The sequence below is a fragment of the Salmo salar genome, chromosome ssa04 (genome assembly GCF_905237065.1).
Source record: "Salmo salar chromosome ssa04, Ssal_v3.1, whole genome shotgun sequence".
NCBI lineage: Eukaryota > Metazoa > Chordata > Actinopteri > Salmoniformes > Salmonidae > Salmo > Salmo salar.
Window position 1 is genome coordinate 4,195,511 of NC_059445.1, and position 23,713 is coordinate 4,219,223.

The 23,713-nt window shown below is 40.2% G+C and overlaps 1 long non-coding RNA gene and 1 other non-coding gene across 2 annotated transcripts; one reads left to right on the plus strand and one right to left on the minus strand.

Moving 5' to 3' along the window:
• Positions 1–8,875: 8,875 nt before the first annotated feature.
• Positions 8,876–8,947, minus strand: trnae-cuc (transfer RNA glutamic acid (anticodon CUC)). Its single transcript has one exon. It is a non-coding gene; the product is annotated as a tRNA-Glu (tRNA).
• A 7,067-nt stretch (positions 8,948–16,014) lies between these two features.
• LOC123742386 (uncharacterized) lies at positions 16,015–16,981 on the plus strand. The gene is made up of 2 exons (XR_006769514.1): positions 16,015–16,116; positions 16,495–16,981. It is a non-coding gene; the product is annotated as an uncharacterized lncRNA (long non-coding RNA).
• The last annotated feature ends 6,732 nt before the right edge of the window (positions 16,982–23,713 follow it).

The window sequence follows — 23,713 nt, forward strand, 5'->3', positions numbered from 1 at the left end:
TGTGTGTGTGTGTGTGTGTGTCAGACCTGAATTGCTGCTATGAAGGGAGTGGTTGGTAAAAGCAGCAGTCTTCTCTGTTATTGGTTCAATTCTTTCCTTGTTTTTGAAGTTCTTCTTCTGTAGTTTTGGTTCAGTTCACTATCTAGATTTAAGGAACTAGTTTTTGTTTGTTGATTTGTTATGGAGACTTGACGTTTCCTTTATTAGGAAATTCCTTTATTTTTTTTCCCAATGGTGAATACGCTGTGAATAAGTTGATAAGGTGTGATCATGACTGTCTCGTTTAGAAACAGTCCTCTGATATGAAGAGGTCTGTGTCACTAATGGCATCCTATTCCCTATGCAGAACCCGTAGGGCCCTGGTCATAAGTAGTTCTCTACATAGGGAATAGGGCCCTGGTTACTAGTAGTTCACTATATAGGGAATAGGGTGCCATTTGTGCCGCAGCCCCGAGGTTGGTATGAGAGCTTCTCAGATGGTTCTTAGTTTGATTTATCAATGTGATTATTGATTACTTATCGGCCCTTGAGAGTGTGGGACCAGGTGTTAGTGGTTGTGTGTTTGTGTGTGAATTTGACGACATGAGCAGAGAAAAATGAACTTTATTTCACAACAACCACGTTGCACTCCTGACTGTCAGGGGGACGCACCTCCACGCTTTGGGCACAAAGACACAGGAAATGGTATGTTTAGCCAATGGGAAGGCCCATCTAGGCAGAATACAGTATTTGTAGCCAATCAGTCAGACCCATGTAGGCTGGGTTCTGTATGTCTAGCCAATGGGAAAGGCCCATGTAGAAAGTATATGAGGGCAGGTACGGGACAGAGACACACCTGACTAGAGGTGTGGTCAAGCAGGTTGAAAGTATGTATACACGGCATCATTCACAGCTCAGAGCATTACTGTATGTATTTACCACAGTCATTAGCTACTGTATGTATTTACCACAGTCATTAGCTACTGTATGTATTTACCACGTCATGTATTTACTTCACTGATATCACTGGTTACTTACTGTGAGTGACGTTTAAAAATAATATTTAAAAAAAATAAAGTGATACAAATGCAAAACTAGTGGAAGTTCACTGTGACTGGTCGGTCCGGCTTTTAATTTAACCAATCAGCATTCTGTTTCCGTGGTGACGGCATTTATATACATATATGACATTATACATATATAAATATTTACGAGGGCATGTATTAGTTTATTAAAATGGTATAATAATAAAATGCTGCAGTGTGTTTATGGCTGATAGAGAATAAAATGTACAAGTAATTTCCTGTTGTGTTTTTATTGTGATTAGAAGTACTGTTGATGAAAACCTTACAACTTTTCTCTTCTTTAAGTGACTACAATATAACTTATTTTTATTTTATTTATTTATTTCACCTTTATTTAACCAGGTAGGCAAGTTGAGAACAAGTTCTCATTTACAATTGCGACCTGGCCAAGATAAAGCAAAGCAGTTCGACAACATACAAAAACACAGAGTTACACATGGAGTAAAACAACATACAATCAATGATGCAGTAGAATAAAAAAAATAATAAAAAAAAAATAAAAAAAATAAAATAAAAAAAAAAAATAAGACTATATACAATGTGAGCAAATGATGTGAGATAAGGGAGGTAAAGGCAAAAAAATGCCATGGTAGCAAAGTAAATAAAGTATAGCAAGAAAAACACTGGAATGGTAGATTTGTAGTTTGAAGAAAGTTCAAAGATAAAATATAAATAATATGGTGCAAAGGAGCAAAATAAATAAAATAAATAAATACAGTAGGGGAAGAGGTAGTAGTTTGGGCTAAATTATAGATGGGCTATGTACAGGTGCAGTGATCTGTGAGCTGCTCTGACAGCTGGTGCTTAAAGCTAGTGAGGGAGATAAGTGTTTCCAGTTTCAGAGATTTTTGTAGTTCGTTCCAGTCATTGGCAGCAGAGAACTGGAAGGAGAGACGACCAAAGGAGGAGTTGGCTTTAGGGGTGACCAGAGAGATATACCTGCTGGAGCGCGTGCTACAGGTAGGTGCTGCTATGGTGACCAGTGAGCGGAGATAAGGCGGGACTTTACCTAGCAGAGTCTTGTAGATGACCTGGAGCCAATGTGTTTGGCGACGATTATGAAGCGAAGGCCAGCCAACGAGAGCGTACAGGTCGCAGTGGTGGGTAGTATATGGGGCTTTGGTGACAAAACGGATGGCACTGTGATAGACTGCATCCAGCTTGTTGAGTAGGGTATTGGAAGCTATTTTGTAAATGACATCGCCGAAGTCGAGGATTGGTAGGATGGTCAGTTTTACGAGGGTATGTTTGGCAGCATGAGTGAAGGATGCTTTGTTGCGAAATAGGAAGCCAATTCGAGATTTCACTTTGGATTGGAGATGATTGATGTGAGTCTGGAAGGAGAGTTTACAGTCTAACCAGACACCTAGGTATTTGTAGTTGTCCACAAATTCTAAGTTAGAACCGTCCAGAGAAGTGATGCTGGACAGGCGGGCAGGTGCAGGCAGCGATCGGTTGAAGAGCATGCATTTAGTTTTATTTGTGTTTAGGAGCAGTTGGAGACCACGGAAGGAGAGTTGAATGGCATTGAAGCTCGTCTGGAGGGTTGTTAACACAGTGTCCAAAGAAGGGCCAGAAGTGTACAGAATGGTGTCGTCTGCGTAGAGGTGGATCAGAGATTCACCAGCAGCAAGAGCGACATCATTTATGTATACAGAGAAAAGAGTTGGCCCAAGAATTGAACCCTGTGGTACCCCCATAGAGACTGCCAGAGGTCCAGACAGTAGGCCCTCCGATTTGACACACTGAACTCTGTCAGAGAAGTAGTTGGTGAACCAGGCGACGCAATCGTTTGAGAAACCAAGGCTACTGAGTCTGCCGATGAGGATGTGGTGATTAACAGAGTCAAAAGCTTTGGCCAGGTCAATGAATACGGCAGCACAGTAATGTTTCTTATCGATGGCGGTTACGATGTCGTTTAGGACCTTGAGCGTGGCTGAGGTGCACCCATGACCAGCTCTGAAACCAGATTGCATAGCGGAGAGGGTGCGGTGGGATTCGAAATGGTCGGTAATCTGTTTGTTGACTTGGCTTTCGAAGACCTTAGAAAGGCAGGGTAGGATGGATATAGGTCTGTAGCAATTTGGGTCAAGAGTGTCACCTCCTTTGAAGAGGGGGATGACAGCAGCTGCTTTCCAATCTATGGGAATCTCAGACGACACGAAAGAGAGGTTGAACAGGCTAGTAATAGGGGTTGCAATAATTTCGGCAGATAATTTTAGAAAGAAAGGGTCCAGATTGTCAAGCCCAGCTGATTTGTAGGGGTCCAGATTTTGCAGCTCTTTCAGAACATCAGCTGAATGGATTTGGGAGAAGGAGAAATGGGGGAGGCTTGGGCGAGTTGCTGTGGGGGGTGCAGTGCTGTTGAATGCAGTAGGGGTAGTTAGGTGGAAAGCATGGCCAGCCGTAGAAAAATGCTTATTGAAATTCTCAATTATAGTGGGCTTATCGGTGGTGACAGAGTTTCCTATCCTCAGTGCAGTGGGCAGTTGGGAGGAGGTGTTCTTATTCTCCATGGACTTTACAATGTCCCAGAACTTTTTAGAGTTGGAGTTGCACGAAGCGAATTTCTGTTTGAAAAAGCTAGCCTTGGCGTTTCTAACTGCCTGTGTGTATTGGTTTCTAACTTCCCTAAAAAGTTGCATATCGCGGGGCAGTTCGATGCTAATGCAGAACGCCACAGGATATTTTTGTGTTGGTTAAGGGCAGTCAGGTCTGGGGAGAACCAAGGGCTATATCTGTTCCTGGTTCTAAATTTCTTGAAAGGGGCATGCTTATTTAAGATGGTGAGGAAGGCATTTTTAAAAAATAACCAGGCATCCTCTACTGACGGGATGAGGTCAATATCCTTCCAGGATACCAGGGCCAGGTCGATTAGAAAGGCTTGCTCGTTGAAATGTTTCAGGGAGCGTTTGACAGTGATGAGTGGAGGTCGTTTGACCGCTGACCCATTACGGGTGCAGGCAATGAGGCAGTGATCGCTGAGATCTTGGTTGAAAACAGCAGAGGTGTATTTAGAGGGCACGTTGGTTAGGATGATATCTATGAGGGTGCCAGTGTTTGCGGCTTTGGGGTTGTACCTGGTGGGTTCATTAATAATTTGTGTGAGATTGAGGGCATCAAGCTTGGATTGTAGGATGGCTGGGGTGTTAAGCATGTCCCAGTTTAGGTCACCTAGTAGCACGAGCTCTGAAGATAGATGGGGGCAATCAGTTCACATATGGTGTCCAGAGCACAACTAGGGGCCGAGGGGGGTCTATAGCAGGCGGCAACGGTGAGAGACTTGTTTTTGGAGAGGTGGATTTTTAAAATTAGAAGTTCAAATTGTTTGGGTACAGACCTGGATAGCAGGACAGAACTCTGCAGGCTATCTCTGCAGTAGATTGCAACACCGCCCCCTTTGGTCGTTCTATCTTGTCTGAAAACGTTGTAGTTAGGGATGAAGATTTCAGAGTTTTTGGTGGACTTCCTAAGCCAAGATTCAGACACAGCTAGGACATCCGGGTTGGCGGAGTGTGCTAAAGCAGTGAATAAAACAAACTTAGGGAGGAGGCTTCTAATGTTAACATGCATGAAACCAAGGTTATTACGGTTACAGAAGTCATCAAAGAGAGCGCCTGGGGAGTAGGAGTGGAGCCAGGCACTGCAGGGCCTGGATTCACCTCTACATCCCCAGAGGAGCAGAGAAGAATAAGTATGAGGGTACGGCTAAAAGCTATAAGAATTGGTCGTCTGTGACGTCCAGAATAGAGAGAAAAAGGAGCAGGTTTCTGGGGGCGATAAAATAGCTTCAAGGTATAATGTACAGACAAAGGTATGGTGGGATGTGAGTACAGAGGAGGTAAACCTAGGCATTTAGTGATAGTGAGAGAGATATTGTCTCTAGAAACATCATTGAAACCAGAAGATGTCATAGCATGTGTGGGTGGAGGAACTGAGAGGTTGGATAAGGTATAATGAGCAGGGCTAGAGGCTCTACAGTGAAATAAGCCAATAAACACTAACCAGAACAGCAATGGAGAAGGCATATTGACATTAAGGAGAGGCATGCTTAGCCGAGTGATCAAAGGGTCCAGTGAGATTCAGACAGCTAGCCGGGCCATAGGTAGCAAGCTGGTGGAAGATGGGAGGGAGGTCTGTTTTTAGCCAGCTCGTGCGTTTCCGTCTGTGGGTTAGTGGGGTTCCGTGTGGAAGGGGGGACCTTATTACAGTACAGAACTTATTCATTACAGTACAGAACTTTTTCATTACAGTACAGAACTTATTCATTACAGTAGAGAACTTATTCATTACAGTACAGAACTTATTCATTACAGTACAGAACTTATTCATTACAGTAGAGAACTTATTCATTACAGTAGAGAACTTATTCATTACAGTACAGAACTTATTCATTACAGGACAGAACTTATTCATTACAGTACAGAACTTATTCATTACAGGACAGAACTTATTCATGGGTTGTATGTTTCATCACAATATTGTTTAGAATTTTTGTTTTGGACTGATGCCTGACTGAGCATTCTACTCAATGCATCGTCAATAAGCGCTGATGAAGATTTTCATCGAAAGTCCATTACAGTGGCTTGGAAATACAATGACATTCAAAAGGAGGCAAGTAATTAGTAGGAAAACCTTTTGTTATCATTTTGATGTCACCAGATTGACTTTAGATGCAGTTAGCTAGCTAGTTAAGATTGAGGGGAGGCCACTGGATTTTAGCTAGCTAACGTTAGTATTGCTAGCTATTTTTGACAGAAACTTTGTTAGCTAATGACAACATTGCCATCTGTCTAAAGTAAATCTGACAACATGATAATTCTGGGAAAGTTGTTTCCTACTAAATATTTGACTACTTTAGTAATGTCAACGTATTTCCAGGACACCATAGTGTAATTCAGACTAAACAGTAGTTGGCCTCTGTCCAGAATGACTGGGCTTCTCACCACTTTAGGGCTTCATTATGGATAGAGGGCGGTTTGAGAACATTCATAACAATGGCTGATCGAGGGCGGTTTGAGAACGTTCATAACAATGGCTGATAGAGGGCGGTTTGAGAACGTTCATAACAATGGCTGATAGAGGGCAGTTTGAGAACGTTCATAACAATGGCTGATAGAGGGCAGTTTGAGAACGTTCATAACAATGGCTGATAGAGGGCAGTTTGAGAACGTTCATAACAATGGCTGATAGAGGGCGGTTAGAGAACGTTCATAACAATGGCTGATAGAGGGCGGTTAGAGAACGTTCATAACAATGGCTGATCGAGGGCGGTTAGAGAACGTTCATAACAATGGCTGATAGAGGGCGGCTAGAGAACGTTCATAACAATGGCTGATAGAGGGCAGTTTGAGAACGTTCATAACAATGGCTGATCGAGGGCGGTTTGAGAACGTTCATAACAATGGCTGATAGAGGGCAGTTTGAGAACGTTCATAACAATGGCTGATAGAGGGCAGTTTGAGAACGTTCATAACAATGGCTGATAGAGGGCGGTTAGAGAACGTTCATAACAATGGCTGATAGAGGGCGGTTAGAGAACGTTCATAACAATGGCTGATAGAGGGCGGTTAGAGAACGTTCATAACAATGGCTGATAGAGGGCAGTTTGAGAACGTTCATAACAATGGCTGATAGAGGGCAGTTTGAGAACGTTCATAACAATGGCTGATAGAGGGCAGTTTGAGAACGTTCATAACAATGCCTGATAGGAAGCAGTTTGAGAACGTTCATAACAATGGCTGATAGAGGGCGGTTAGAGAACGTTCATAACAATGGCTGATAGAGGGCGGTTTGAGAACGTTGAATCAATGAATCCATTTTGAAACAATGAATCCAGAATTCTAAATAATGTCACGGGTCTGATTGTCAGGGGTATGCGTCATTTTAACTGACTTATCTGGAAGGGCCCATAAAGATCTGAATGCGACTGCTGCTGCTGCTGCTGCAAGAGAGAGAGAGAGATAGAGAGATAGAGAGAGAGACAGAGAGAGAGACAGAGAGACAGAGAGAGAGAGAGACAGAGAGAGAGAGACAGAGACAGAGACAGAGAGAGAGAGAGAAATAGTATAATTTATGCCGCTGCTCTTGCTTTTCATGAGAGTGGAGCGTGGTGCGTGCAGCTTGTTATTGGCCAATCATAAGTCATCAAAGCTTCATGTGTGGCAGAAGTTAGGAGATATCTATTTAGAAGTTAGGAGATATCTATTCAGAAGTTAGGAGTTATCTATTCAGAAGTTAGGAGATATCTATTCAGAAGTTAGTAGATATCTATTCAGAAGTTAGGAGATATCTATTCAGAAGTTAGTAGATATCTATTCAGAAGTTAGGAGATATCTATTCAGAAGTTAGTAGATATCTATTCAGAAGTTAGGAGATATCTATTCAGAAGTTAGGAGATATCTAATCAGAAGTTAGGAGATATCTATTTAGAAGTTAGGAGATATCTATTCAGAAGTTAGTAGATATCTAATGAAAGGAAGATGGTAAAGGATAGGCTACAACGACCAAGAGCCAACAGGCAGGCTGCTACTTAATATTATGAATGGAGTTATGTGTAACTTTAGGGTGAGAAAGTGCATGCACTGCAGCATAGTTAGCCTAGCTAGCTAACGGTAGCTAGCTTAACTAGCTTCTCTTCCCGGTTTGATGTAGCCCAAGACAGGTACTATGTAATCATATTTGATCCAGTCCAAGACATGTACTATGTAATCATATTTGATCCAGTCCAAGACAGGTACTATGTAATCATATTTGATCCAGTCCAAGACAGTCCAAGACAGGTACTATGTAATCATATTTGATCCAGTCCAAGACAGTCCAAGACAGGTACTATGTAATCATATTTGATCCAGTCCAAGGTACAGGTACTATGTAATCAAGTTTGATCCAGTCCAAGGTACAGGTATTTTGCAGAATAATATAAAATGGTCTGAGACCAGGCTGGGGAGCAGGGAGGAGTATTTGATGATAAATAACCTAGCTATTATAGCAGGAGTCTGCTTGGTTAGTTACATTTACATTTGAGTCATTTAGCAGACGCTCTTATCCAGAGCGACTTACAGTAGTGAATGCATACATTTCATACATTTTTTCTCCGTACTGGTTGATGTCTCTCCCTCCATCCTCCCTGGTCTCAGACCATTTCATGTTATTCTGTATGTAAATCTGATAGACTCCATTTAGTATGATAGGTTACGGTTGGTATGGTTACATAAGACAGGTAGTTAATGAAGGCAAAAACGAGAGGGCAAGAGTTTCTACTGTTTAGACACTACCAGAGTTTCTACTGTTAAGTCAAAGATTTGTCTAACTAATCCAAGATGGACCACAGCCTGTTGTTTCCAATGGAAGCGCCATCTTTTCCCACTGCCAGCCACTGGGCTTCCTCTCACTACCATATTTGGTAGTGAGTGGAAACGTCAACCCGGATGCTTCACATTTATACATCCTGTGAAATATCTGTCTCATTGTTCAATCTGTGGTTTAGTTAGACACCACCATGGAAAATGTACAAAGATTTCAAAACTGTGGCGTGGTAGCATTTCACAGCGTCTGAACACGCAACAGTGAAACATATTTTTTTTTAAACCCTAAGACCAAGAAACAACAACAAAGAAATCTAAAACAGAAAAACAGCAAACATTAAAAACTGTAGCCTACATTGAAACAAAGACATGAGGCAGACACAAGGATAGCAGAAAATAACACCGAAGACGTTCGCTTTCAAATAAAACTGATCAAATGTGGATATACATACTCCTTTGTAGCGTTTAAAATATGAGCCTTGTTTTAATTTAAAAAATAGTTTGTTCCCTGACCGGGAATCGAACCCGGGCCGCGGCGGTGAGAGCGCCGAATCCTAACCACTAGACCACCAGGGAAAGCTACTTGAATTAAAACAGTTTGACTTTTGTATTGATTACTCAGCGCTGAGTTAAAACTGTAAGTTTAACATGTCGCTCTTTCTTTGAAAGAAAACAATAACCACAGATAAAAGTTATCAGTATCTTTGCAATGACACATCCCAAAGCGGTGTGTACGGCTTCCACCTTTCAGCACTGTAGGCTTTCTGTCTGGTAAACAATCACACTTTAGTGGAAGTTCAGTGATGCTTGTGGAGACTTTAACGTTAGCTGTATGGTTTACAGCTAGCCAGCTCTGGCCTTTAGTCCTTCGGAGTTCAAAGTCAAGCTGTTCCACTCTGATGTTGATGAAAGACCGACTGGCATGCAGAAACAACGGCAGGAGAGGGTTGGGCGGGTGGAACCACCGCTAAAAGTCGCCAAAACAGACAACTCTGAAGGTGGGTTTTCGATGATACATACGTAGGATTGACAGGAGGAGCCAAGGACAAAGTGTTGCATCAACAATCAGGTATGTACAGCAAACATCAACCACACATTACAGAGGTAACAGGCAGGTATGTACAGCAAACATCAACCAAACATTACAGAGGCAACAGGCAGGGTGGTCTGTGTTGTATTACGTTCACTACTGTCATACAGAAGCCACATCTATCTATCTAATGTTATCTATATATATATATATATATATATATATATATATATATATATATATATATATATATATATATATATATATATATATTTACAGTATCTATCTATCTAGTTAGTTAAATAAAGGTTAAATTTAATATGTCTATCTCAGTCTGTCTAATGAGCCAATGCCAATAGCTAAATGGAGTCCATCAGTCATAACTTTTAGCTACCTATTTGTCCATCATCATGATTACTTTAATGCGTCTCTCTGTGACAAAGTCTCTGTCCTGGATGGAACCCTATTCCCTATACACTCAGGGCTGCCAACCTTTGAAGAAAGCTTGGAGTGAGATTTTGGGGTGCTGCCCAAGGAAAATTGTACTGTTTTAAAGTGAATTTCCTGCAATTCTACTTATTTTGACATGGAAACAAATCACAGTTAATGTGTATTCAGAATGTTTGGAATATTAAATTAACACTCAAAATACAACAACTTTGTTACTTTAAGATTTTGGGGGGGATGAAATTTAAAGTATGCAAATATTTTTTTTTAACTAATTTTGTAGGTGGTTTTACACTTTATTCAGACATTAAATGAAATCAGAGAGCAAGACAGGCGAATGGGGAAAACAGTACGAAGGTCAGTGGATTGATTCCTGTTCTCTAGAAACAGTGGGAAGGTCAGTGGATTGATTCCTGTTCTCTAGAAACAGTAGGAAGGTCAGTGGGATTGATTTCTGTTCTCTAGAAACAGTAGGAAGGTCAGTAGATTGATTCCTGTTCTCTAGAAACAGTACGAAGGTCAGTGGATTGATTCCTGTTCTCTAGAAACAGTAGGAAGGTCAGTGGGATTGATTTCTGTTCTCTAGAAACAGTAGGAAGGTCAGTAGATTGATTCCTGTTCTCTAGAAACAGTACGAAGGTCAGTGGATTGATTCCTGTTCTCTAGAAACAGTACGAAGCTCAGTGGATTGATTCCTGTTATCTAGAAACAGTGGGAAGGTCAGTGGATTGATTCCTGTTCTCTAGAAACAGTAGGAAGGTCAGTGGGATTGATTTCTGTTCTCTAGAAACAGTAGGAAGGTCAGTGGGATTGATTTCTGTTCTCTAGAAACAGTAGGAAGGTCAGTGGATTGATTCCTGCTCTCTAGAAACAGTAGGAAGGTCAGTAGATTGGTTTCTGTTCTCTAGAAACAGTAGGAAGGTCAGTAGATTGATTTCTGTTCTCTAGAAACAGTAGGAAGCTCAGTGGATTGATTACTGTTATCTAGAAACAGTGGGAAGGTCAGTGGGATTGATTCCTGTTATCTAGAAACAGTAGGAAGGTCAGTAGATTGATCTCTGTTCTCTAGAAACAGTAGGAAGTTCAGTAGATTGATTCCTGTTCTCTAGAAACAGTGGGAAGGTCAGTAGATTGATCTCTGTTCTCTAGAAACAGTAGGAAGGTCAGTAGATTGATCTCTGTTCTCTAGAAACAGTAGGAAGTTCAGTAGATTGATTCCTGTTCTCTAGAAACAGTGGGAAGGTCAGTAGATTGATCTCTGTTCTCTAGAAACAGTAGGAAGGTCAGTAGATTGATCTCTGTTCTCTAGAAACAGTAGGAAGGTCAGTAGATTGATCTCTGTTCTCTAGAAACAGTAGGAAGGTCAGTAGATTGATCTCTGTTCTCTAGAAACAGTAGGAAGGTCAGTAGATTGATTTCTGTTCTCTAGAAACAGTAGGAAGGTCAGTGGGAATGCTCTGCACAGGAAATACTTATATTAATGGTTGATGGCAGTGGGTGACCAAATCATAGATTGCAGTCTCCTTGTCCATAGACTGCTTTCAAGGTAAGGACACAAACATTTAGATTTTAGTACATTTTAGGTGAGCTATCTCTTTAAAATAGGTCTGGAACAAAATCCTGCTTGCTCTCCAGGAAATGCCACGACGCCCGCGGTGCAATTTAGAAGTAGCTCAAAAACCTGCAACGCGCGACCAAGAGTATGTGAGCGAACCAGAGCTGGAGTGGAGCGAGAAGCGGAGCAGTTTACTGCAGCTCGGAGCTCAGGGTGAAGAAGCATAGTAAGATGATCAGAACCTGATAAGCTTCTATGTTGTACACCGCAGTCGTCATATTAGGGATATCTAGGGGAAATGTCCAACGGTTTCCTGAAAATCAGGACATTCTTACTCTGGAAATCTATGTGAAATATCAATTTCTCTTTAAACCAGGACATGTTACATTCCCTTTGTTTTGTTTCCTTCGTTACAGGTTATGAGAATCTATCGTCTGAAGCTGAGGCAATATCCTTCCATTCAAGGACTGTACCTGAAACGATACAAGATCACTGATGAAGTGTTCATTAGAAAAGTTCTTATAAACCAGTGGACCAGAAGAAGAATTCCTCACTACCGGCAGACTGTCAGAACATCATTTATAACAGTTATCTGTGGGACTGATACCAGTGGAAGAGCTGGTCATGTCTAATAGTTATCTATGGGACTGATACCAGTGGAAGAGCTGGTCATGTCTAATAGTTATCTATGGGACTGATACCAGTGTGGAAGAGCTGGTCATGTCTAATAGTTATCTATGGGACTGATACCAGAGCTGGTCATGTCTAATAGTTATCTATGGGACTGATACCAGTGGAAGAGCTGGTCATGTCTAATAGTTATCTATGGGACTGATACCAGTGGAAGAGCTGGTCATGTCTAATAGTTATCTATGGGACTGATACCAGTGTGGAAGAGCTGGTCATGTCTAATAGTTATCTATGGGACTGATACCAGTGGAAGAGCTGGTCATGTCTAATAGTTATCTATGGGACTGATACCAGTGGAAGAGCTGGTCATGTCTAATAGTTATCTATGGGACTGATACCAGTGGAAGAGCTGGTCATGTCTAATAGTTATCTATGGGACTGATACCAGTGGAAGAGCTGGTCATGTCTAATAGTTATCTATGTGTGACTGATACCAGTGTGGAAGAGCTGGTCATGTCTAATAATTATCTTTGTGGGAATCACTGGAGAGAACCAATGAGGACAGGGGAGAATGACCGTCTACCTCTCAGCATAACATCTATGATTTATCCTCTTTGAATAAACCTGATTTTCCTCCCCCTGATTTGCTTTGGGGTTTGTGTTATTCATTTTAAAGAGTAACATCAACTGCTAACAAGTTCATAAACCATGTGCCATGGAATCGGTACGTCGAACATCTCTTCCCAACTAGTTTGCAATCTATATGTCAGAGCTGTAAAGCTTTTGGTCCTTAAATGTAACTGGTACACTTGTGTATTTTTTTTAATTTTCTTTAACCATTTTTGGTCTTTAATGCCGACAGACAAGTTCCTTACTCTCTCCCCTTCCACTTGACTCTTCCATTTTAGAGGTAATGCTGCAATTAGTTGGTTGTAATTTTGGGTAGAGCAGACATTTCTATATATTTTTGTTAGCTGCATGTGTGACACAACTCCACCAGTCCTATTTATGATATGATTTACAAAGATTATACCATTCTTTCCATAAATATATATAGATATTTAAATCAATTAGTATATTTGAGTTTAACCATAATATGTGTTGTAATATTTGTTCTGTATTTTCTGGTGGATTAAAATGAAATTGCGAAACAGCTTTCTATGGATTGTTTTAAAAATAGCTTTTTTTGGAGGGGAGATGAAAAGTTATAATCTGAATAAAGGGGAAAAGGCCATTCTAGAACATGGGGTGAGACATTCTTACTAATCTGCTAGAGAACCAGTTCTGGTTTAGGTATAACCTTTCCATGACTGAAACCTTGAGTAAGAGGTCTTATGCTTTAATATTTAATCATTTCTGCCCTCCGAATTCATATTCATTATATGAATATGCCCGTTTCATTTTGTCTGACTTGCCATTCCAAATAAAATTGAATCTTTTTTTCTCATTTAATTTAATATACAAGCAAATTGTGAAATCAAATTAGCAATAACGAGTAGTCATTCTGTATGGTTATCATGTATCATACATGTCATTTAGATGTTTATACTTTACAAACACACATTTTGTTTCTGTAGTTATCAAAATCCATAGATAGTAGACAAAAATCTACAGGTTTACCAAACGGTTAAGTGGTTAACCATTAAGCACAGTTGGATTAAGGGATGGTCAAATGTATTAAAACAAATGAGAAGAGAATCATATGAAAAGTGTTGTGAAGAATTGCATTGTGAAAGGCAATTACTTTTAAATTAAAGGTATTTCTAGATGAAACACTGACTAGGTTTTCGTGAAAAAGTTACTGTGTGATTTTGTGTCTTGTACTTTAGTCAATTGAAAATGTGCTTAAAGTAATAAAAACAGCCTTTTGATGATCTGTTGTGAGTTTCATACTAAAGAGTTGTGGAATTTTACCACATACTTGTGAAAATAATACCAAAGTGATAAAAAAACTAAATATACAAGCTTTTTAGGACGTGGTTTTGATGGTATTTACTGTGTTTCAAATCATATTTAAATAAAGCTTTTTGAAATGTCACTGTTTCATCCACAAGTTACCAAGTGGTGCCTGGAGAAGTAGGTATTCTCTAATTTTACAAACGACCTGCGAAGGAAAGGAGCCGGTGTGAAAAGTTCTGTTTTACTACAGTTTGTGTGGGTTTTCCTATAGTTCCTATAGTTTTGTGATTTTCCTACATCTTTTGGGGGTGGTTTCACTCTCAAATCACACTTTGTTGTTATAAAAAAACACCAAAATTGCGTGATCTAAGTCCTTAACAATGCTTACACCACATCAGGAGACCGTTTTTTAGGGAAAAATAAAAAATATATATGTTTGTGAGGGTATAGTTGCCAATTAATGAAATGGATAGATGACTATCTTCGCAAGAGAGTTTTTGGATAACAGTGTTTCTGTAGGCTACAGTGTCTGATGGCAGGCTACAGTGTGATAGCAGTGTTTCTGTAGGCTACAGTGTGATAGCAGTGTTTCTGTAGGCTACAGTGTGTGAGGAGGCTACAGTGAGAGAGTGTTTTTTGTAGGCTACAGTGTGATAGCAGTGTTTCTGTAGGCTACAGTGTGTGATGGCAGAGTTTGCTAAACAAATGCCCTGCCGATTGATACAGATCATCATCATATCATTTTGTCTGGTAGGCATTCTTGGCAGTCAACATTTCATTTAGAAGGTTTTTGGGGAAAGCCTTTAGAAACGTTAATTCAACCAGTTGAGAGCTGCACACAGTAGGTGGAGGAATCAGTGGTGATTCTAGCATGTCAATCTTAGTGGGGAAAACAACCCATTTTTTTAGATGCATGCCTGCGAAGCCACGACACAACTCTAAATAATACATTAAATGCACTATAACGGTGACAAACGGTGCCCACAAACGTTTAGGGTCAACATAAAGCTGTCCAGACAGTGGATCTTACGGCTGACTTGTTTAACTAAATATGGTTTCTACTGATTCCTTGTGGATTTGTGTAAGTCGATAAGAACCGCATTCTCCTTCGATAATAATGAACGACAACATGAGTTTTGACCTTTGAACCATACACAAACATTATTACATTTATATTCAGTAAATTCATCTTGTTTGTTCTTATATAATTAAACACTTAGCTCTAAGTATGAGCAAGTGTAAACAAACGAGCTGCGACGAGGCAGGCCTATTCGTTCAGCGCTTTCAAAATGGACACCGACAGAAATTAAGATGGATATTAGTTCAGATAAATTCAGCAAGATGTAGAGGCCTTCACTTGACTTTTGTTTAAGTCACCACAGAGAGAGAAAGAGAGAGATCCAGACTCAGCGGTTAGCCTACCATCTGAAGTATGTTATTAGTCCTATGTGGTCTAAAAAGGAAGGACAATACAATCACGAGGATCCACTTTTATAGACAATATACCAACTCACAGACAGCACATTGAGCAAACAAAACAACCATCACAATATGAACTGGAATTACATGGGTCTATTAATTAACTTTTTGTTGAATACAAATATTTGAATGGGAAGAGACGGTCACTGGTAACCATGGTTTCAAGGAGAGTATAGTATAATATAATATTGTTGGGTCTGTAACTTATCACCCTCCTCATGGAGAAAATCACCTGAGATAATTATAACACACAAAGTGAGAAAAACAATTAAATGCATCATTCTAACATTGCCTAAAATGATGAATAAGATACTAATGAGATAGACCTGCACTATAACAATGCAGATGTACTGTTTATAGCATATATGATTATAAACGGTTGAGGAAAACCCTCATTTACTTTTCCCAACTTTACGCAAATCACAAGCGGCGACCGCTGGGCGATGACCAATCATATCGATTGGTTCCCGTGACGATGACCAATCATATCGAGTGGTTCCCGTGACGATGACCAATCATATCGAGTGGTTCCCGTGACGATGACCAATCATATCGAGTGGTTCCCATGACGATGACCAATCATATCGAGTGGTTCCCGTGACGATGACCAATCATATCGAGTGGTTCCCGTGACGGGATGGGACCCACGGCTGGAGACTTTCTCCAGCAAAGATGGCTGACAGAAATACTAGGACGGAAGCAAATGTAATTAACGATTCATGCTAAAAATGTACAGTTGAGAGGAATGTGTTAGCTAGTTAGTGTAGAGACAAACATTTATGCATATTTGTGTTGTCATAAAGTTACTTACGAAAATCGCTATTCAGCAAGCTAGCTGACTAGCTAACATCAGCTAGCTGACTAGCTAACATCAGCTAGCTGACTAGCTAACATCAGCTAGCTGACTAGCTAACATCAGCTAGCTGACTAGCTAACATCAGCTAGCTGACTAGCTAACATCAGCTAGCTGACTAGCTAACATCAGCTAGCTGACTAGCTAACATCAGCTAGCTGACTCTGACTAGCTTTATGGGTGTTGTGACATGAGTATGAACTTGTAATTCTGGTTGTTTAATGTTGTAGGGACTCCAGAAACAACCAGCAAACCAGGCGGTCGTCTTGTGAAACAGTGGATGTAAATAATCTATCTAGCTAAGACATTTAATGCAAATTGAATGTACAATTTTGTAAGCTTGCCTTGCTGATATTTGCAATGCAGATGAAGTAACGTAGCTAGCTATTTTCTTGCTTATTGTGCAGTGGAAGATACAATACCTGTATGCCTATAGATGTGTAGCCGATCTGTATATGGACCCTAAAACGTTTGGTATGAATATTAGTTCAGAACCTAGCTATGAACCTCAGCTATCATAGCCAGTTGTATCAACTTCAAAACTGTCTGAATTACATTAATGAAGCCTATGGATTGAGTAGAATATAATATAACTTTGTGCCAAGGTTGCAAGTCGTATATACATGTAGTTATTGAGATCCCACATTGTAGCCTGTACATTTAGTATATTCACTGATCATGTACTCTACCATGGCAAATAAAGGTCCAGTTCAGGTATGAATGTCTGAGATTATTCTTCAGTCATATCCAATACCAGGAGTATCAAATTCCAGTCTTTGAATGATGCTGTGTCTGCATGTATGTATTAGAATTATACACTTCAACAGTGTTTAGCAATCTTGGTCCTGGGACATCAATGGTTACACATTGTAACTATGCAATAGACTAGAAACATGATTTAACTAGTTAAAGACTGATTTGTAATTCATATATACAGAAATATAATTTTAAAAACACTACACTACACTTCCTATGCATCATGTAAATACTGTAAAACCAGTTAATCTCAATATCTAATTTCCTTCATCTGCATTGATCTGAAACAGGATAGGTGTAGTATTTCATCACATGAGAGAATGTCAACCAGTAGAAAATGTGAAACGCTTTATTGAAAAAAGTGAATTACCCAAGTGTTATAAATATTATAAATACAAGTTCAATCTGTACTTCAATGTACATCTGGTGTGCATTATAACAGAGGAAGAACGTGGCGAGAGGTGTAGAAGACAGAAAGGGAAAGAGGTAAGAACAGAGGAGCAGGGAAGACAGCATATGATTAATGAATCACAGTGCTACCCTAATATTCTCTTAGTTCATCACTATTACATAATTGTCTCTCTAGCTGTGTCTCCTAATCAGCCTTGGGCTCCCAGTCGGCCTGAAGGTTATCTTAAGAGCGGGTGAGGTGGCGATGACGGGACTGAGTGTTGGCATCCTCTCTCACGTCAAAACATACCCGTTTATTCCATGTGTAACTCCGTTGTTGTTTGTGTCGCACTGCTTTGCTTTATCTTGGCCAGGTCGCAGTTGTAAATGAGAACTTGTTCTCAACTGGCCTACCTGGTTAAATAAAGGTGTTTTTTTTTATAAATACCTGCATATGGAGAGACCGAATAAAAATGAAAAAACAAAACAAGGCTTAAACATGCTAACAGTCTCAGTCATCATAATCATCAAGAGGTGAAATGCAAAACTGATCTTGGAACATTAACTCTGGGACTACTACATCTCTATCTGTATTTCAATGTAAAGCATCTCTTTCACTTCCTGTTGACCTGACCAAGGGACCTCTCACCTCTGATCATGCTGTGCCCTCAATGTAGCCAGTTCAGATGCGGGAGGGGTTCACCGACACAGCTGATATAACCTAGAGGATTTAGGGAGAAGGGGAGAGAGGGATGACGTGAAGGAGAGACTGATTGAGAAAATAAGGTAGTTAACCACACTAAGTGGCTGCAGAGTACTTCATGCTGAAAAACATGCACAGACACACAAGGACTAACAATATAGCGTAGTCACAGAAATAATGAAGTGTCTTACTATTCTCCATGGTTGGGCCTCTTGCCTATTTTTTGTACCTTTATTTAACTAGACAAGTCAGTTAAGAACAAATTCTTATTTTCAATGACAGCCAAGGAACAGTGGTTAACTGCCTTCTTCAGGGGCAGAACGACAGATCTGTACCATGTTAGCTCAGGCATTTAAACTTGCAACCTTTCGGTTACTAGCCCAATGCTCTAACCACTAGGCTACCCTGCCGCCCCACACTCTTATTCTTTGAAGGTGGAAGGAGCCACAGTTATACACCTGACCCTGCTTACTGCACAACACAATCCATCAATCAGATTGATACATGAGTGTGTAGGTGTGGGTTATAGGGTGTCTAATTGTTCTAAATTTTTTCAATACGGGTGATTTAAAATAGTCCGTTTTATTTTTGTACAGACATCACACCCTTACCTAAACAGAACCCTCACCTGAGAAGTAGAAATCAAAAGGGAGAGAAACTGTGAATTTTATATTTTATTTAACTAGCCAAGTCTGTTAAGAAATTCTTATTTATAATGACGGTCTACGAAAAGGCAAAAGGCCTCCTGCGAGGCCGGGATTAAAATAAATTAAATAAAAATAGGACAAAACACACATCACGACAAGAGAGACAACAACACTACATAAAGAGACCAAAGACAACATGGCAGCAACACATGACAACACAGCATGGCAACATGGTAGTAACAATATGGCAGCAGCACAGGGTACAAACATTATTGGGCACAGACAACATCACATAGGTCAAGAAGGTAGAGACAACAATACATCACGCAAAGCAGCCACAACTGTCAGTAAGATTGAGTCTTTGAATGAAGAGATGGAGATAAAACAGATTTAACTGCAGTTGACATAGCTAAGTAAATGTTAGAACACTCTTATTGCAATGTGGATGGAATGTGGATGGCTCTTAAAATAGCCTTTGGTTGTGCATAGCGTAGTCTATGGTGTTGCACATGGATTGCCTCTCTTGCTGCGTTGTTGGACCCCATCAATGAAACATCCTGCATAGCAGCAGACTTCTCCTCTGGCACACGGAGGCGAGCTGCAGATCCCCTCCTAATCCTCGTGTCCATCCTCATGAAGTTATGCAGGAAACAGGTAGCCTTCACATAGCTGAATTCCTCCAGGCCGCCACCCCACCAACTTGCAATGCTCCACACCCCCACTAACGATGGCGTGGGAGGCGGTGAAAAAGTTCAATATTTCCACAAACACACACACTACCCAATAATGTATATATACACTAGATGATTTATAGGGGGCGCTGTATTGAAGCCCCTTTGCATCCATCTTGGGACTCCCTAACTGGTGTAAAAAATATATTGGAAGCTATTGAAATGAATTTATTAATGTCTACATTCGTTTTTACCACGTTTATTATATTAAAGACATCGTAATGCATCCATATTAAATTACATGTGAGCTAAACATACAAATGAAAAAAATATACCAAAACATTTTCCTTAAAGTATAATTTTTTCAGATGACTAATGTTACTGTCCCCATTACAACAACACACATACTTAAATCCATGCAATTGTGTCATTGAAACATTTAATTGAAATACTGTAGAATTCCATTCATTCCTATGAAGGACTGCTCCTACTGTGGAGTGCCAATATGGCCGACTGGCGGCTTCAAATTTTCTCAATGGCCAATACATGACATGAACTATCCAGGGTTTATATACAGCGTTGGAGTCTCCTAATAAATTAAAAGTGAAAGTTAAAAGTATATATGCTGCTGCAATTTTGAAACAACTGCGCCATGAAGGTAACTTTTTTGTTTTAATTTAAGATATCAAATATCGTGGTTTAATACAGGTCTAGACACCAATTGTTTTACATGAGCAGACGAGCGTTATTATTTTGACACAGAACACGGTGCAGGTTTAGTTCTATGGACGCGTTTTAAGGACGACGTAACTTTTAGGAAGTCTGGGCGAGGCCATGGGCTGCGGACTATATTGAATCAAGATAGTTCATGTAAGGTTGTATAAAGGTTGTCATATTGTTAAAGTTATGACATTAAATATAGCTTGTAACCCACAAAAGCTGTAGGCATTTAACTAGTCTACATTTCGGTAAACCACTATAGATGAGTTTAGGTTACTATCTAATCTGCGGATGGGAAGCCATCGCATGGTTTTAGAAATAAACAGCTATAAACTATATAGATTTCATACAATGTTAATTATTAACTTCCCTTTAGTATGTGAAATAATGTAATGTTAGGTATTTAGTATCCTTTAGTCATGTCGATTCCATGTTTTCTACATTTAGGAGGCCATATCTGAACGTCAACAACATCGTAGGATTCCTGCTATTTTATATTATTTTATTTAAATCGCTGACTTCTGTTTTTCCACAATAGGAGAACAATCTATGTTTTTCTGTGAAATATGTTGAGCAACAGTAAACTGCCTTGGACTTTCATCCGCCGTCATTTCTGAGGAACCGATGGAAATCTCCCGACATCCTGGGGAGAGTGAAGTAAATATGGAGGAAGACAGGTATATTACTCTGACATTAGGCTTATCTGTATTGTTAGTTTATTTCATAATGTCTGTGAAATGTGTCCATTTCAAGTGCAGCTGTTCCAATAATTATAAAACAGCGCGAGGTGTGACACAGCTGGGGTATATTCATTAGGAACCGAACAAGCAAACGGGAAGGGATTTACATGAATTTGTCCATTGAGAAACTATCGTTTTCGTTGCAAAACGTTTTGCTACGGTGTGTTCTAATTCATACACCCCTGGCAGGTACCGTTGTAGCACACCTGCTGGTGATTACTGCAACACTGTCCCGTTCAGTAGCCAAACGTTGCCTATAGAAATGCCACCAGTAGCCTAGAGTCGACGCTATTCCACATGCTTACTGCGTTCCAAAACGTTGCATCTTGCTGAACGCGCCACAAAAGTTTTTTTTTTTTTTAATACACGGAAGTATAAGTGAAATACATCTACACACGAGCTAACGGGAGGGACCTACCTGTATTCGACCAATAGAAACTCTTGTTTTATTTGCCAAACGTTTTTCTGTTGCTACTGTGTGCACTACTGAATACACCCCTGTTCAGTGGCGTTGATGCACAGCGAGCTCAGCCCCTGAGTGGATGAGTTCAGGCTAGCAAATTGGCTCAACTGTTGGGTCCTTCATTTTAGAAAAGTTAGCTAAGCAACACATTTCATAAATTTTGTCAACTTATTTTGTTCAGAAAAGCTAATTTGTATGTATATATCTACCTGGTTTGTGGGTTGTAGAAGGGTCAATATACTACCAGACAGGTTGGTAGTAGGTACAGTATATATCTACCTGGTTTGTGGGTTGTAGAAGGGTCAATATACTACCAGACAGGTTGGTAGTAGGTACAGTATATATCTACCTGGTTTATGGGTTGTAGTAGGGTCAATATACTACCAGACAGGTTGGTAGTAGGTACAGTATATATCTACCTGGTTTATGGGTTGTAGTAGGGTCAATATACTACCAGACAGGTTGGTAGTAGGTACAGTATATATCTACCTGGTTTATGGGTTGTAGTAGGGTCAATATCTCTGGACGGTTCTGACTTAGAATTTGTGGACAACTATAAATACCTAGGTGTCTGGTTAGACTGTAAACTCTCCTTCCAGACTCACATCAATCATCTCCAATCCAAAGTTAAATCTAGAATTGGCTTCCTATTTCGCAACAAAGCATCCTTCACTCATGCTGCCAAACATACCCTCGTAAAACTGACCATCTTACCAATCCTCGACTTCGGCGATGTCATTTACAAAATAGCCTCCAATACCCTACTCAACAAGCTGGATGCAGTCTATCACAGTGCCATCCGTTTTGTCACCAAAGCCCCATATACTACCCACCACTGCGACCTGTACGCTCTCGTTGGCTGGCCTTCGCTTCATAATCGTCGCCAAACACATTGGCTCCAGGTCATCTACAAGACCCTGCTAGGTAAAGTCCCCCCTTATCTCCGCTCACTGGTCACCATAGCAGCACCCACCTGTAGCACACGCTCCAGCAGGTATATCTCTCTGGTCACCCCTAAAGCCAACTCCTCCTTTGGTCGTCTCTCCTTCCAGTTTTCTGCTGCCAATGACTGGAACGAACTACAAAAATCTCTGAAACTGGAAACACTTATCTCCCTCACTAGCTTTAAGCACCAGCTATCAGAGCAGCTCACAGATCACTGCACCTGTACATAGCCCATCTATAATTTAGCCTAAACTACTACCGCTTCCCCTACTGTATTTATTTATTTTATTTATTTTGCTCCTTTGCACCATATTATTTATATTTTAACTTTGAACTTTCTTCTACTACAAATCTACCATTCCAGTGTTTTACTTGCTATATTGTATTTACTTTGCCACCATGGCCTTTTTTGCCTTTACCTCCCTTATCTCACATCATTTGCTCACATTGTATATAGTCTTATTTTTTCTACTGTATCATTGATTGTATGTTGTATTACTCCATGTGTAACTCGGTGTTTTTGTATGTTGTCGAACTGCTTTGCTTTATCTTGGCCAGGTCGCAATTGTAAATGAGAACTTGTTCTCAACTTGCCTACCTGGTTAAATAAAGGTGAAATAAAATAAAAAAATATACTACCAGACAGGTTGGTAGTAGGTACAGTATATATCTACCTGGTTTATGGGTTGTAGAAGGGTCAATATACTGCCAGACAGGTTGGTAGTAGGTACAGTATATATCTACCTGGTGTATGGGTTGTAGTAGGGTCACTATACTGCCAGACAGGTTGGTAGTAGGTACAGTATATATCTACCTGGTGTATGGGTTGTAGTAGGGTCAATATACTGCCAGACAGGTTGGTAGTAGGTACAGTATATATCTACCTGGTTTATGGGTTGTAGTAGGGTCACTATACTGCCAGACAGGTTGGTAGTAGGTACAGTATATATCTACCTGGTGTATGGGTTGTAGTAGGGTCAATATACTGCCAGACAGGTTGGTAGTAGGTACAGTATATATCTACCTGGTTTATGGGTTGTAGTAGGGTCAATATACTACCAGACAGGTTGGTAGTAGGTACAGTATATATCTACCTGGTTTATGGGTTGTAGTAGGGTCAATATACTACCAGACAGGTTGGTAGTAGGTACAGTATATATCTACCTGGTTTATGGGTTGTAGTAGGGTCAATATACTGCCAGACAGGTTGGTAGTAGGTACAGTATATATCTACCTGGTTTATGGGTTGTAGTAGGGTCAATATACTACCAGACAGGTTGGTAATATGTCAAATGGCAATGGAAGAGTTGGTTAGATTATGCTTTTTAAAGTTTATTTGAACAGGGACAATGTACAACAAAAACACAAGTCTCAATTCCAGTTGAGAAATGATGGTTAGAAGCCTACCAGATCT